Source organism: Phlebotomus papatasi, chromosome 1 (genome assembly GCF_024763615.1).
Source record: "Phlebotomus papatasi isolate M1 chromosome 1, Ppap_2.1, whole genome shotgun sequence".
NCBI lineage: Eukaryota > Metazoa > Arthropoda > Insecta > Diptera > Psychodidae > Phlebotomus > Phlebotomus papatasi.
This window is the reverse complement of record NC_077222.1, coordinates 92,876,646-92,891,032: the sequence shown is the minus strand read 5'-3', so window position 1 is coordinate 92,891,032 and position 14,387 is coordinate 92,876,646. Positions and strand designations below refer to the sequence as shown.

Below are 14,387 nucleotides of genomic sequence, written 5' to 3'. Positions count from 1 at the left end.
ACAACTTATGGGGTGTGAATTCCTTGATGAACCTTGAATCAGCCATAACTACTGAAAGCCAATTTCCGTTTATCAAAAGAGATCCGCTTCAGAAACTTGAGGATAAACATTAAACTGGTTGATTCTAACGATTCTAACACGTATTCATCTGGGTTCAGTTGCAAATAAAATACCGAACTCTTATCCGAGTTTCAGAAGAAGATTCTACGAAGTGTCTTTGGAACAGAATCGAATAATAAGGTCATGAGTACAAACTTACGAGATAAAGTACCTTCGAGTGGTTAAAGGAATTTTTCATGAAAATTGAATACGAAAGTTATACCCTAGACGGACATAGGGCTTAAACTGATGGATGGCCTATTTGGGAAGTGATGTAGATGTAGTTTAACCATTATCTTGATTATAATTACGTAAAGGACGTAAAGACATTTCTCTCCTTAAACTCTAAGTATGGCCGAAGTTCTTCTTCTTCGTGTTAATACGTTCGAGCTCCGATAGTATGATTGTTGTCCTGGGCCCTGAGATAACCAATATAATCCACTGCTCAGGGACCAGAACACGGAGTTCGATGCTCCCGTTTGCTTGATCGAACCAAGACTGGTTTCCTCTCTCTATGAAGACCACGGTACGGTACCCTTCTCGAGAGGGGAATAACTATCGTTTGAAATAACAGCCATTGTGATTTTAATCGGTGGCAGCCAAAATCCCGAAAGCCAAAATCCCGAACACCCAAGACCCCGAAAAGGCCAAAATCCCGAAAACCAAAATCCCGAATGTTCAAAATTCTGAAAGGGATGAAATTATATGGAGGAAAATGATTAGAATAATTTCCCAATACACAGAAGATTTCTCTTTGCCTCCAGCAAGCGTGGGTACAATCGAGGGAGTAGCTATGACACTTTTAAGAATTCGGAATTTTGGCTTTCGGGATTTTGGCCCATTCGGGATTCTGGCTTTCGGAATTTTGGCGTTCAGGATTTTGACCGGGACCCGATCTTAATATAAATACTGAATTCTATATGATCATGTCTAGCGTATCAATGAAAAAAAAATTACCCAAAAACACTATGTAAGCCATTGCGAATGGACGTCGAGTTTGGGGCAAACCTAGGACATGGCCGCTGAAACAAATCCAGGATCTTGCCATGATTGACTTCATATCTCAAAATCAATCCTGAACATCTACCTAAAGTAGTCATGAATAGAGAAAAGCCAATGTCTAAACTGGATGCCACTACCCAATTATTCCACTACCCAATTCGGGATAGGCGGTTGCAAATAAATGAAATGCAACTCGACTACCATACTGCTCATTCGTTGGGTAAGCCATCTGATTCGCAAGAAGACTCAAACTAAAACGTTTTTAAGTATAAACTGTAAGCTTTGAGAGGACTAGGCCGACAGACCTTTCCATAGAACGATGTCGTAGACTAAGACCATTCAGGATTACTAACTGCAGAACCCAAATTCCGGCGTGTCCCTGGGTCAGTCAGTCCATGACAAACGAATAAGAAAACCTTAGGCAAAGTTGAGTAAAAGACTATCATTATCAGTTGGTAATTTTCAGAATCGGGAATGTTTCTTAGTCGAGTACTCATTCCGTAGTATTCTTCCAAGTTCATAGCTTATCTCTTGAAAATCTAAGCTTGATCAAAGATAATAGACTGAACCGCAGTATCACAGAAGCTGTGTTTATGAAAGAATCACGGTTAAAAATCAACGAAGCTTGTGTAATTTTTCACAATGAGGAAAGAGCTTCATGGACAAAAGGGCGCACGTCTCATCCCTTGACAGACACTGTCGACAGCTAAAAAGACATTGTAATTGTTTACCAATTTCCGGGTATGTTTTCTCAGCAGAAGGGAAAAGGATGGCTTCCCGTATACCCCAAAAGACGTCCCTGAACTAAAAAGAAAAAAAGAATTCCCCGAAAAAAGGAGAGGACGGCCAAAGTGAATTGGACAACGGAAATTTTGACAGAATCATTAGTGAAAGCACAATGAGAAACTCACAGCGGCTATTTATCATTTATTCCCAGCGAAATACAATTTTCGTCCGAAGAACATATCCATTCGCACTGGGACTTACATAAATACTTACCCACCCACCGCCCCCTGTCATGTCTATGGCAGAGACAGAGAAAGGAATCGCGAGGGGATGCCTTGCCTTATGACGCAGGGTGGATTCTTCGGCTGACAGCTTCGAGATACTTCTCTTCTCGAGTCTCGACTATAGATGCTTTTTCTTGCCTTAAAGATTCTGCTACGGGTAATTTTTCTGTAATTAAGCATTTGCCCCAGAAATTTTAGGGAGCTTTCATGCAGCTTTTCACATTTAAAGCTGCCCTCAAGTCCGCACCATGAATTTTGTATTTCATCTGGCGGATGTTCCACCGTAAAGCTATATAACGAATTTTTTTAATTGCCAGCCATGAGTTGTTTCTGAAAAATTCAGGAAGCTACATCCAGGGGATTATTAAAAGAAAATCATCTCTTTAGCTCATTTTGCAACTTACATTTCTAAAAGTTTGCTCAATCATACTAATGATACTAATAGTTCAGGAATTTTCAGAGAGTAATGAGATTATCTTCTTGAAAATTCTGGAGAAGAAATTCCTAAGTAGATTTGATAATATTTATTTAAAAAATTTGCTGTAGAAATGCTGTTCAAAATTATAATTATTTTTAGAACAGAAATAAAAATTACGAATAATAAAATATGAATAAAATTAAGCAATAAGGAAAAGATAATCATAAAAAACGGATGACAAAAGAATTTAAAAAATCATAAAATTATTTTAAAAAAATCTTAAAACGGCAAAGTTCTCCATGTTCGTACGGTTTTTGTTTGTCTGACAAAATTTTACGAGAAGATTACATAATTTTTATTATTAATTTTCTTCTTTTTGTAAAAGAACAAAAAAATGCTCGTCAAATGCTCTTGTTACGAACAATATTTGTGAAGAAGCACAAACTTTTTTATGGATTATATATACAATTCATGAACATTTTATAAATCAACAGTATTACTTCACTGAGAAAAAAAGGGTGCGATTAACTTTTTTTCCTCCTCTTTTTCCTACGAAAAAGATAATTTTAACCCCTAATATACCTGAAAAAGGGAATATTTACACCGATTTTGGATCAATACTGCAGGGTAAAATTAACATTTCCGGAATGTTATTTTAACTTTTTCGGATTTCTTTCAGTGTTCACAAATTTTTCTATGTAGAATTTATCACATATCAACAAGGGCGACCGACCGTTGAATTTAAAATATAAAATTTGAAGTTATTTAAAGAAAATTTCTTGTGGAATCTGTATTAGAACTATTCTATTCTATTATAAACTTTTTTTAATTTATGGTAAATGTATTTCACGTAAATTTTGTTATGTTTTCGAAATTTATATGTGAGGGCTGAGACGTGTCTTTTAAAATTTCTTATTAGAGGAATAAGACTGTATTTGGTTTGGAGTAATGGTTGAGGGAAACATAACTAGAGGAGATTCTCAAGGGTTAGCATGGCACACACTGTGCCTTCGAACACTTTATATTTTTCCCGCATTTCTTTAATGAATCTGACCTATCTATAGCAATATATTTTAATATCTATTCTTACGTTACATATTTCCTAAAAAAAATACATCAAATTCTTTTAAGATTATGGGAAAAATATAAAGTGTTCGTAGCCAAATTACACTGTCGGCCATAAGTTTCTTGACAAATCTTTGTTCGAAAACCTAGGTGGAAAAAATTATAGAAAAAGTAACATTTTAAAATTTTTCTTTTTGCAAATGAGTTGCTTTTAATCCATGGATGTTACTTTTGTGTTTTAAAAAAAATTAATTCATTTTATTTCACATCAAAAATAATTGTTTTTCCAAAGTTCAGCATTTTTCATCGGCCATAAGTTTCTTGACACATTCGTAAAACTTACTCAAAACGGTCAAACACGTGCAACTAACTTCTTTTAACCAACTAACTTTTTTTCCCTTCTTTTGAGTATTGTAGTTTTTATTGCCAAAAGGGGTTCTGCTTAAAAAAAATTTGAAGTATAAAAAATAAATAAAATCAATTATGAATTTGAGAATTTAAAAATTCGCCATTTCTGAGCTTAAATATTTACTACATAGCAAATAGCTAGAAACTTTCAAAAAATATTCTAGATTCCTTTAACCTTCTACTTAACAATTATGTACAGACATAAGAAAAAAATAACTTTAGGTAGTCAGGAAAATTATTTCTTTATGGGACACCGGTGTGCCAATCGTCCTTAAAGGGTTAAAATCGTCAAAATTTATGGTAATGATGCACGACTACATCCGGAAAACGCTACTGGCAGATTTAGGGTTTGGAACCGCATTGTAAGTATCTCTGATAGTGACTTCACGGTCAGCTCCAAGAGTTCAGAATCAGTTAAAAGAGCATAATTGTATAGTCCTACATGTTACTTTCTGTATCCTGGGCATGAACCAATAAACTTATTATTATATTATAAGCCCCAAATATTACAAAATTTAATAACAAATTGAGATAAGTGGTAAGAATGGTTGGATGACTCCTGGGATTTCATACGTAAATGGGTCCAATCTGACTAAAAGGTTATAGAATAACTTTTTTAACATGTTTTAAATAAAACTGAACGTTCCTTTAATACTTGTCACGCTGAGAATAGTTAAAAAATGCATTGTTAAGTTTTTTTGTAAGAATTCCACATGCATATTGTAAATCTGACATAATTATATCCATTTTTACTATAATTATAGTAGTTTTTTGGCTGCGGCAAATTGGACTGTAGCTTTATTTAAAAATGTCAGTAAAATGTAAATTTTCAAATGCTAAATAATGCATTTTTAGTAGACTAAAATAGTGAAATAATGTTAGCAAAGCGATAATTATGAAGTTGTGAAACATCTTGCAATCTCAGATAGGATTTAAAGTAACTTCTGTACAATTTTATATTTTTGACTGACCTACTCGTAGATAGAATATTTTATTGGCCAGTGCAGTGGAATAATTCACTGATCCCAAATAATTTTGATATTTGTTATTTATATTCAAAAAATCCTAAAGTTTATTACAAAGATCGGAAAATATTTTTCTCTGTGATTGAATTGAATTGAATTTTATTGTCATCTCTGTTTTTCTTCCTAAGATTGCCAAGAGTATGTAAATAAATTTATATATAAAAAATTTCTTATTTTAATAATTTTATTATGCACTCATCAAATTAGATTTTGACTTAGAATTTTTAATAAAATACTAACAAAATCGTTCGAAATATAAATTAAATACTTCTAACACTGAGAGAAATCCGAAAAAGTTAAAATAACATTCCAGAAATGTTAATTTTACCCTGCATTATTGATCCGAAATCGGTGTAAATATTATGCTTTTTAGGTGTATTATGGGTTAATGTTACCCTTTTTCATGTTAATTTTACACTTAAAAAGGTGTAAAATTAACATTAAAAATGGTTGATACATTTTTTACATCTAAAAAGTGTTTAAGTTACGAGGAAAAAAAGTTAATCGCACCCTCTTTTTTTTCTTAGTGAAGTTTTATAATTGTTTAACCTTACGTTTAGAATTGTGTTTATTTATCTTATATCACTACGAACTATTTTTCAATGTCAAATAATAACAACCCTCAAAATACATGAATCAATTCTCAATTAAATGAACTTTTATGGTTGGTTTGATTTCAATTAGCATACAAAGTACATTTTTCAACCTCTCAATTGCGACATTATTGTAGTAAAACCCATTTTACAATCCTTCTCATTCCAATAAATAAATCTCAAAATGTTACCGAAATTGAGTCTCCTCTAAATGTATCGAAGAGGAAGCATAGAATGTTCCTGTAGACGATTTATTTCTTCCCCAACCACCAGATGTAAATGCTGGAAATGTTTATATCAGCAAGAGTAGTAGATTTTTGAGTAATTTGGGAGAAAGTTTCTGATACATTAAATATGAAACGGGGAGCTTTAGAACAATACTCAAGTGGGGTTGAAAGGAGCAATAGAGATTCTAAAATGGGGTAAAGTATCTACCTTGGGAAGAACTTTTGGGGACAATTGTATGGAAAAGGGAGACGAATGGCATTGGCATCAATCTTCTCTTCAAATTGACGACACTGTGCGCGAACTGGGGGCCCCATAAAGTTGAACCTCATGGAAATCATTGTGTCACATCGACGTTAAGATTCCTCATGGGACTTGTCTTGTGCAGCAATTTCTCGCATCCAAATTGTGCTTTGCAAATAAAAGCAGCAAAGTAGAGGACACAGTATTGTGAGCTACCACAAGGACTTTTATTCAATTATTTCAAATGTGACATTTGCCCAAGTGTCTCACAGACTCCCTTGAGACAGTCTTTCCGGCCTCAATTCAATTGGGGCAAATTTCCCATCCGTTTTAAATGGCACGCGACATACATTGCACCATAATTTTTTTTTCTCTTCCTTCCCTCGATCGTCTACAGAAACACCCCCCACGAGACAAGGAGGGGCCAGAAAATGATGGAGAATTACAATCGATTTGAATGCCAAAAAAGGGAAGCAATTCAATTACGCAACGTTGATGGGGATCTCATGTCAAACAACATCCAATTCCCAAGATCAATTAAATTGAACACTGTCGGCTGTGTATATTTAATGCTGGGGGAATTTTGGGGGGGGAGGGTGGAATGTGGGGTTGTAAGGGGGATTAGAGATAGAAATCATCTAATTAATGCCATTCTATTCATCTTTGCATGGTGAGGTAGACAACGTGTATTAATTGTTGAGTAAACTCATGACGATTCACGTTGAGGGTGCTTCGTAATTGTCCATTCTGAATTCCAACAAGGGGTGAGTAAATTATACAAAATTTGCATATTGTCAGAATTTACATAACATTTTTCCACTAAAAATTCTTGAAGGCTTTAAGAAGGATATTTACATTACAATTTGCAAAAAATTAAGCACGACACGCCCTTTTTAATTTCAGTAACCGTTAGAGGCGGTTATTTTTCAAAAATTCAAAATTAATATAATTAAATTAACCCTTTAAGGACGATTGGAACACCGGTGTCCCATAAAGTAAATATTTCCTGACTACCTAAAGTTATTTTTTTCTTATGTTTGTACGTAATTGCAAAGTAGAAGGTTGAAGGAATCTAGGATATTTTTTGAAATTCTACAGCTATTTACTATATAGTAAATACTTAAACTTAAAATTGTCGAATTTTTAAATTCTCATACTGAAAAATGATTTCAATTATTTTTTATACTTCCAATTTTTTTTAAGCAAAAACTTTTTGAGAATAAAAACTACAATACTCAAACATGTTATTTTTCATTAGAGTGAAAATTATCAGTCATATTGGTATCGTCAGAAAAAATACTTAAATTTTTGAGCTATTTTTGTCCCTATTGTTCATAGAGTCACAAAATACACCGAATCAGACTTTGTTGGCTTTTCGAGTTTTGTTTATTGATTTCATTTTTATTGCTGATTTTCGGTCAGCGAAAACTGTCTCGTCTTTAAAGGGTTAACTCCTTGATATTAGTAAACTCTTCTCCACAATTTTCTTGTATTTCAGTGAACCCCTACTATTCCCCCTATATCTTCTATTAATAAATTGTGTCACTTATGAAAAAAATCATGAACTTGACAAAATAATTCTTTTATCTATGTATTCTTTTCTTTTAAATAACAATATTTATTATGTTATTACTTAGAAAGTATTAAAAATTTTGTATAATTGCATTTTTGAATTTTCTATCGGTTCCAAACCAATAAAAATCGACTGATCAAACTTGAGAACATCGCTATTTAGTATCATACTTAAACTTTTCGTATATAAAATGTCTTTGACTTCTCTAAACAAGGATGGAACAAGGATAGGGATCACAGATTGATTCTCTCCGGAGCGTAGTTTAACACTAACATTATCTACATAGAGGGAAGTGGGGCCACTTTTGATTTGGGGCACCTTTGAAATAGGGCTTTTCCTTCCTATTTTAAAATGAAATTGTGCTTTATCATGAAGTAGTTTAGCTTGCTAATTGGTTGGAAGAGCTAAATTATATCGCGATGTGGCTCAGTATAATTTAAAAATAAGAGAAAATCTCCCATTTTCAAAGGTACCTCAGTTCGAAGGTTCCTCACTTCTCCCTAGGGGGGAATGGGGCACCTTCTAAATAGGCCTGTCTTCTCCTATTTCTCAATGGAACTAAGCCTAATAAATTTAGCCTAACAATTGGTTTATGGATCTAAATTATATAGCAGTAAGGTCTAGTTCCATTAGGAGAAAAAGGACTTATTTTACAAGTAGGAGAAAGTGCTCTCCCTTCGAACGTTCATGCCTTCGAATAATGTGAATTTTCTCTTATTTTTCCTAAAAGATTTCCACATTTCTATTAAATATTATTTTGCTTATTATCAATTATTGATAAATATGTGATAATCATGTGTAATTCTCTTGGGAAAAGTAAAAGATATTCGCATTATTCGAAGGCATGAACGTTCGAAGGGAGAGTACTTTCCCCTATTCTAATTCAAAAGTGCGCCACACCCCAAGAAGTAAAATTTTGTATTTAATTTCCCGTTTAAACTCCTTATTCTCGTAAGAGTACTTTTTTGCTTTCAGTAGTCACAAAAACGGCTCAAGAGCGCTTAAATGGATTATAAGAATTTTGGTTTCATAATGCATTAGAAATTTCTTCTTGGGCCACTAATATTGATAATGATATTTGTACACCTTTTACTTTACGAATCCTAAAATGATTGGCATTTCTCAAAATCGAGATATATGAACCACAAAGTGAGTTTAAGGCCTACACTGAGAAAAAAAGAGGGTGCGATTAACTTTTTTTCCTCATAACTTTAACACTTTTTAGGTGTAAAAATATATCAAAATTTTTAATGTTAATTTTACACCTTTTTAAAGGTAAAATGAACATGAAAAGGGTAACTTTAACCCCTAATACACATAAAAAGGGTAATATTTACACCGATTTCGGATCAATACTGCAGGGTAAAATTAACGTTTCCGGAATGCTATTTTAACTTTTTCGGATTTCTCTCAGTGTAGATAGACCTACTGCTAAAAGGTAGAGTAGGCTTAATTGAAATTTGATGGAAAGTTTATATTTAGATTACAATTATTCTAAGTCCTTGGATCTGTAAAGGAAATCGCCTTGCCTTCTCACAATTCAAGCTTCGAATAATTCATTCTTATCAATATGTTTTTTAATGAATTTAACCCAATAATATTAAATTTTAATAGTTAGTCCGATGATTCAAATTCCCTGAAAAGAGCCATTGGTCTAATCCATTAGAAACTTACAGAAAACATTGAGTTGTTCGAAGCTTGTGTTGACCAAATTGCATCCCTGAGATCTGTTACTAAAACTAAATAATTTTGACAAGTAAAATATTAAATTTTGGTTATGAAAAAAGTTTAAATATTTACAAAAAAATTGTACTTAATTTATATAAATATCAACTAGGACGGTTGCATATAAAGTACAATTCCCTAAAAGTTTCCCTTTGAAATGGAATTTATTTTTTTGATCCAATTTATTTTTTTTACTGCCCATGTAGTGCTAATTAAAATAAAAACTAGATTCTTTATTTTTCCATTTTATTCACTCAATATTTCTCTTTTATCTATTTATATAACTATGCTGTAACACATGTCATTAAATTTGCGGTTTAAGCATACGATTTATATTTTATAGATGATTTTTTTATTATAATAAAGTACAGTGGATAGAAAGAATGCAATAGCTCGATTAAACTTATAGTGGCCATCAATAAATGGAACTTCGGTTTTATATTGCAGTTCTTTTACCTATTTTTATTGGCCAATGCATCGGTCTTTGGTCAATAAAAACAGAAAGGAAAACAACAATTCAAGATCGAAGTTCCAATCATTGACGTCCTTCACGACCAATAATGATGGTCTCTAAAACATTTTGAACTTCACCGCCAAACTTGTTCTTTTCACAAAAAAATAATATTCCCAATAAAGATAAGACAGAAATATATTATACAAAAAACTTCCTTTTTGATTTAATTTTTGAAAAACAAAAAGTTGCAAAGGTTAAGGTTTTTAGGGAAATAATAATTTATAAAAGAAAAAAATTCAAACAAAAACTAATTTAGGATCACCAATTGGTTATAATTTGAAATAATCTTTTATTATTAGAATTAAAAAAAGGATACCCAACACTGAAAGAAATATTAAGTGTTGAAATAACATTCGGTTCATATTAATTTCATCCTTACGATGATTTGAAACCGATGTAAATATTACTCTTTAGGGATACAGTTACCATTTGAAAAACAAATTTATTCCTAAAAGGTTATACAATTAATATTTAGAAATGATGATATATTTTTACGCCTGAAAAGTGTTTTGAAGAAAAAAGCTAAGTCCATCCGCTTTCTTTTCTCCATTATCTAGGTTCTTAAAAATTCAAATCTTCGTTTTGGAAATTTTTCTTGAAATAAAGTAATGAAAAATACATACTTTGAGCAGCGCTACATATTCTTTTACAATTTAAATTCAAAAATAGAAACTTTTACTTTTATTAGTCAATCTATTTTAAGTAGGGGAGGCCAGAGCAGGACTAGTCAGGGGCAGAAATAGACAATTATGTACATTATGTATTATAGTTGCCCTTAGAAAGAATTTTGAGCAAATTACTATTCAATCAGTGTAATTAACTCTCTCTCTGTTCATAAAAATATTTATTATTCGAATTCAAACATATTTTCCACAAATTATAGGGAAAGAAAAATTTCATTTACCGGCTATAATAATCTGTCCCCATTTCCCCTACAACTAAATTTACTAAATTTTATAATATTATAGAGTTTTTAATAGAATAGACACTTTTTATTTACAAAATATAATGATTTTGAACAACTAGTCTTCCTATTATAATGGTACAATGGGTACAATACTCTCAATATCCAGATAGGTCAAGAATAAATTGTTGACTGAAACAGCAATATTTCAATATCATTTAATATGTATTGAAATTTATTTAGGAGGTTTTCAATGACATGTCACAATCGGTAAATTTGAAAACTTTCAAAATAGCTCGACACATAATTTGACGAGTGACATAATTCTACTAGAATATGAAAATGTCACTTGATTATGATATGTAAATTTTCAGTTGTGTAACAGATCCCCTGTGGGTGTATTAGCAGGCCAAAAATTTGTCACATAAGTTTTTAAGTGGTTGGAAATAGAAAATCAAACTGATTGTAATGCCTATTTATTAAAAGTCTAATAGGGGAGACCGCTGTAGATTGGCCACTAAATGAAATTTTTCATTGCGTACAATTTGTACAAAAAATATTTGTATGAGGCTGATAAATATTTCAATGAATATCGCTCAAGATTTTTTTTAATTGAGAGTTTAGATTGAATTTTAAGGGCAAATGACCCATTAAAATAGAAAAAAAACTACAAAATTGGTTGCTATTTTGGATTTTGAGTCTTTCAGGACCTGGGCTAAATCTTACTGTATGGCCGCTTTAGAGCTAAATTGATGTAACTTTCTAAAAATAATATCTATGAAAAAAACTCAGTATTGTGTATTTATAGCATTTGACTTTCCTGAAAAATTACTACAATTGTTTGTTGTTTAGAAAATCAAGGTCTTCGGAAACTAGGCTAAGCTTAAGGCTAAGCCTTTACTCTAAAGACCGCTTTAGAGGATGCACTTATCCTTATGAAAAATGTCTCCTAAAAAGTGTAACTGTTGCTATGACCCAAAAAAGTCACTCCTACGCTCTTCTTTACTCCATGAAGGAGCAGATACCTCAAACAGATTAAAAAAAAAACAGTTTAATTATTCTATTTTTTTCAGAAGTTTTATTATCGCTTTCAAAAATTCTTACAATGGAAGTTATGATATGTATAAAATAATAAGGGTCCTTATGCCTTAGACCGACTTTTGTGCTGGACACACCTACTGCTTCACCCTAGACACGCCTTACGTAATTATAATCAAAATAGTGATTAGGCTACATTCCTATCAGTTTCCCACCAGTCCGTCTCTCGACTTAAACCATAAGTAGGTCTAGGGCATTACGACGTAAGCCGAGAGATGCCTTAGCGCAAAACTGATAGAAATGTATCATTATTTCGATTATAATTACGCTAACCGTCTCTCGGCTTAAGTCGTAAGTCTGTCCAGGCTATCAGGGGAAAGTGCCCATGCTTGATACCATTGGAAGTTTCGTATTTTAAAAACTATGGGAAAGTGGACAGTTTTTAAAATATATTGCTGAGTCATGTTTATTAAGAAACATAGGAAAAATTTAATCACTACGGAGCTTCCAATGGTATCAAGCGTGGGCACTTTCCCCTACCTCATTAGTAAACTACTTTACTTCGAGCGAAAAACGGTCTTACGGGCGATAAAAAAATCAGTGTAAGGTCGCTTTCGAATTCAAAATACTAGACAGCGTCCTTCTGATTAATAGCTACAAAAAAATATGTCTCAGGTTCCATAAACGGGTTTAAGACCTAAACTTTTTTTGGAAAATTTTTTACTTAGAAATGAATATTAAGGGGTTACATGGGTCTCTCAGGTCAAAAAAAATCATTTTTTTTAATTTATAGTATAATATTTGAAAAATATTTTCTGAAAATTTTAAGTCAATCGGAGTAAAAATCTCGGAGGTAGAGCAGATTTAGTTAGGCATTCCGCCCGCGCGCGCATATTGTTGTAAAACATTAAACGCGTTTTTTTTTTCAAAACACCGTTTTACAATGCGGTAGTCAAGATTACTCAGAGTCTACTGAACCGATCTTTTTTGAAATTTTGCATACCTGTTTTGAGAATTATTACCTAGTGTTTGAACGAAGAATTTGCACTTCCTTTAATAAGAACCATTTTTACAATACAAAATGTTTGAAAAATAGGGTAAAATTGATACGTTTTTACAAAAACTTTTTCCAAAAAACCAAATTTTGATTTTTTTTTCAAAAATCCTTCGTTTATCCAAGGATCCAACTAATCCTCTAATAGAGTATATTTGGTTTTTTGATTTCAGATGAGCCTACTGTACAGGCGACTGAACAGTACTGAAACGGTACTGAAACGTTCGACTTTTCAAATTTTTTTCAATTGTTTTTTTTTTAATTTTGTTCTAAAGTTACTCTTTCATATCCCAAAAGTTGGAACTTCAAAAATATTTCCTACACAATAAATTATTATCAGAAAAAAAGCCTATTTTTTTACCTGAAAGACCCATGTGACCCCTTAATGGTAAATATAAATAATACAATAGATTCTGCTACATTTTTAAAATTAGTTCATATTCAGGATTTGGAGACTTTCGGGAGCTGGGCTAAACCTCTAGTCTGAAGACTAACTTATACGGGCTTCAGATCTAAGATTTAGCCATAAGGCTTAACTTCACTAGATTCTTATCAGTCGAAAATTTTTGGAAAATTTTGACTTAGATATGGACTAATAATGGGAATTAATCTATTTGAATCAGAAAAACAAATTAAGTTGGTTGCTATTGAGGTTTTTGAGACCTTCGTAAATTAGGCTAAACCTCTAGTCTGAAGACGGTCTTATGCGGGCTTCAGAGCGATGGTTTAGCTATGGCGCTTAACTGCTATAATTTCTTCATAACTAAGAATTCTGAAAAAAATTGACTTTGAATTTTAAATCAGAAACAATTTATCGATCAGAATACAAAAAACTACTGAAATTGATTTTATTTAGGAAATTTTGGATTTTCGAAAACTGGGCTAAACCTCTAGTCTGAAGACTCCGTTACAGTTCTAATGATGCATAGATTTTTAAAACTTTTCCATATAGAGTTAACTCTATAGAGTTAATTATTATCTTAACAAAATCTGAAACATAAAATAATAATAATAATAATTTATTTTCCTTTTGCAAACTGAGTGTAGGGGAAAGTACCCATGCTTGATATCATTGGAAGCTTTGTCAAGACTAAATTTTCTATGTTTCACAATATATATTTAACTCATCGCATATTTTAAAAGCTATACCCAAGAAGAAAAATAGCTGCCTTATAGAACCAAGTATTAAACAAGTCTTTTAGTGCACTTTTAAAAGACTTAAAGTGAGAATTTTCTTTTGAAATTCCTATAGAAGCTCTTAAGATCCTTAAGAGTGCGCCACTTTACTTATAGTAATCTCAGTGATGGAACCAAGAGCATTATAAGCAAATAAAAAGATTTTTGGTTCTATAGTGTCTTACTTAAGGAATACTACAAGACTATATTAAGAAAAAATTGCTTCTTGGGTGGGAAAGTGGCCAGTTTTTAAAATATATTGCGGAGTCATTTTATTGAGAAACGTAGGAAAAAATTTAATCATTACGAAGCTTC

At 32.1% G+C, this 14,387-nt stretch overlaps 1 protein-coding gene across 2 annotated transcripts in view; it reads right to left on the bottom strand.

Moving 5' to 3' along the window:
• The window catches only part of LOC129809768 (zwei Ig domain protein zig-8-like), a 57,828-nt gene that overhangs the window by 42,248 nt on the left and 1,193 nt on the right, over positions 1-14,387 (bottom strand). The gene's annotated exons all lie outside the window — the stretch shown is intronic.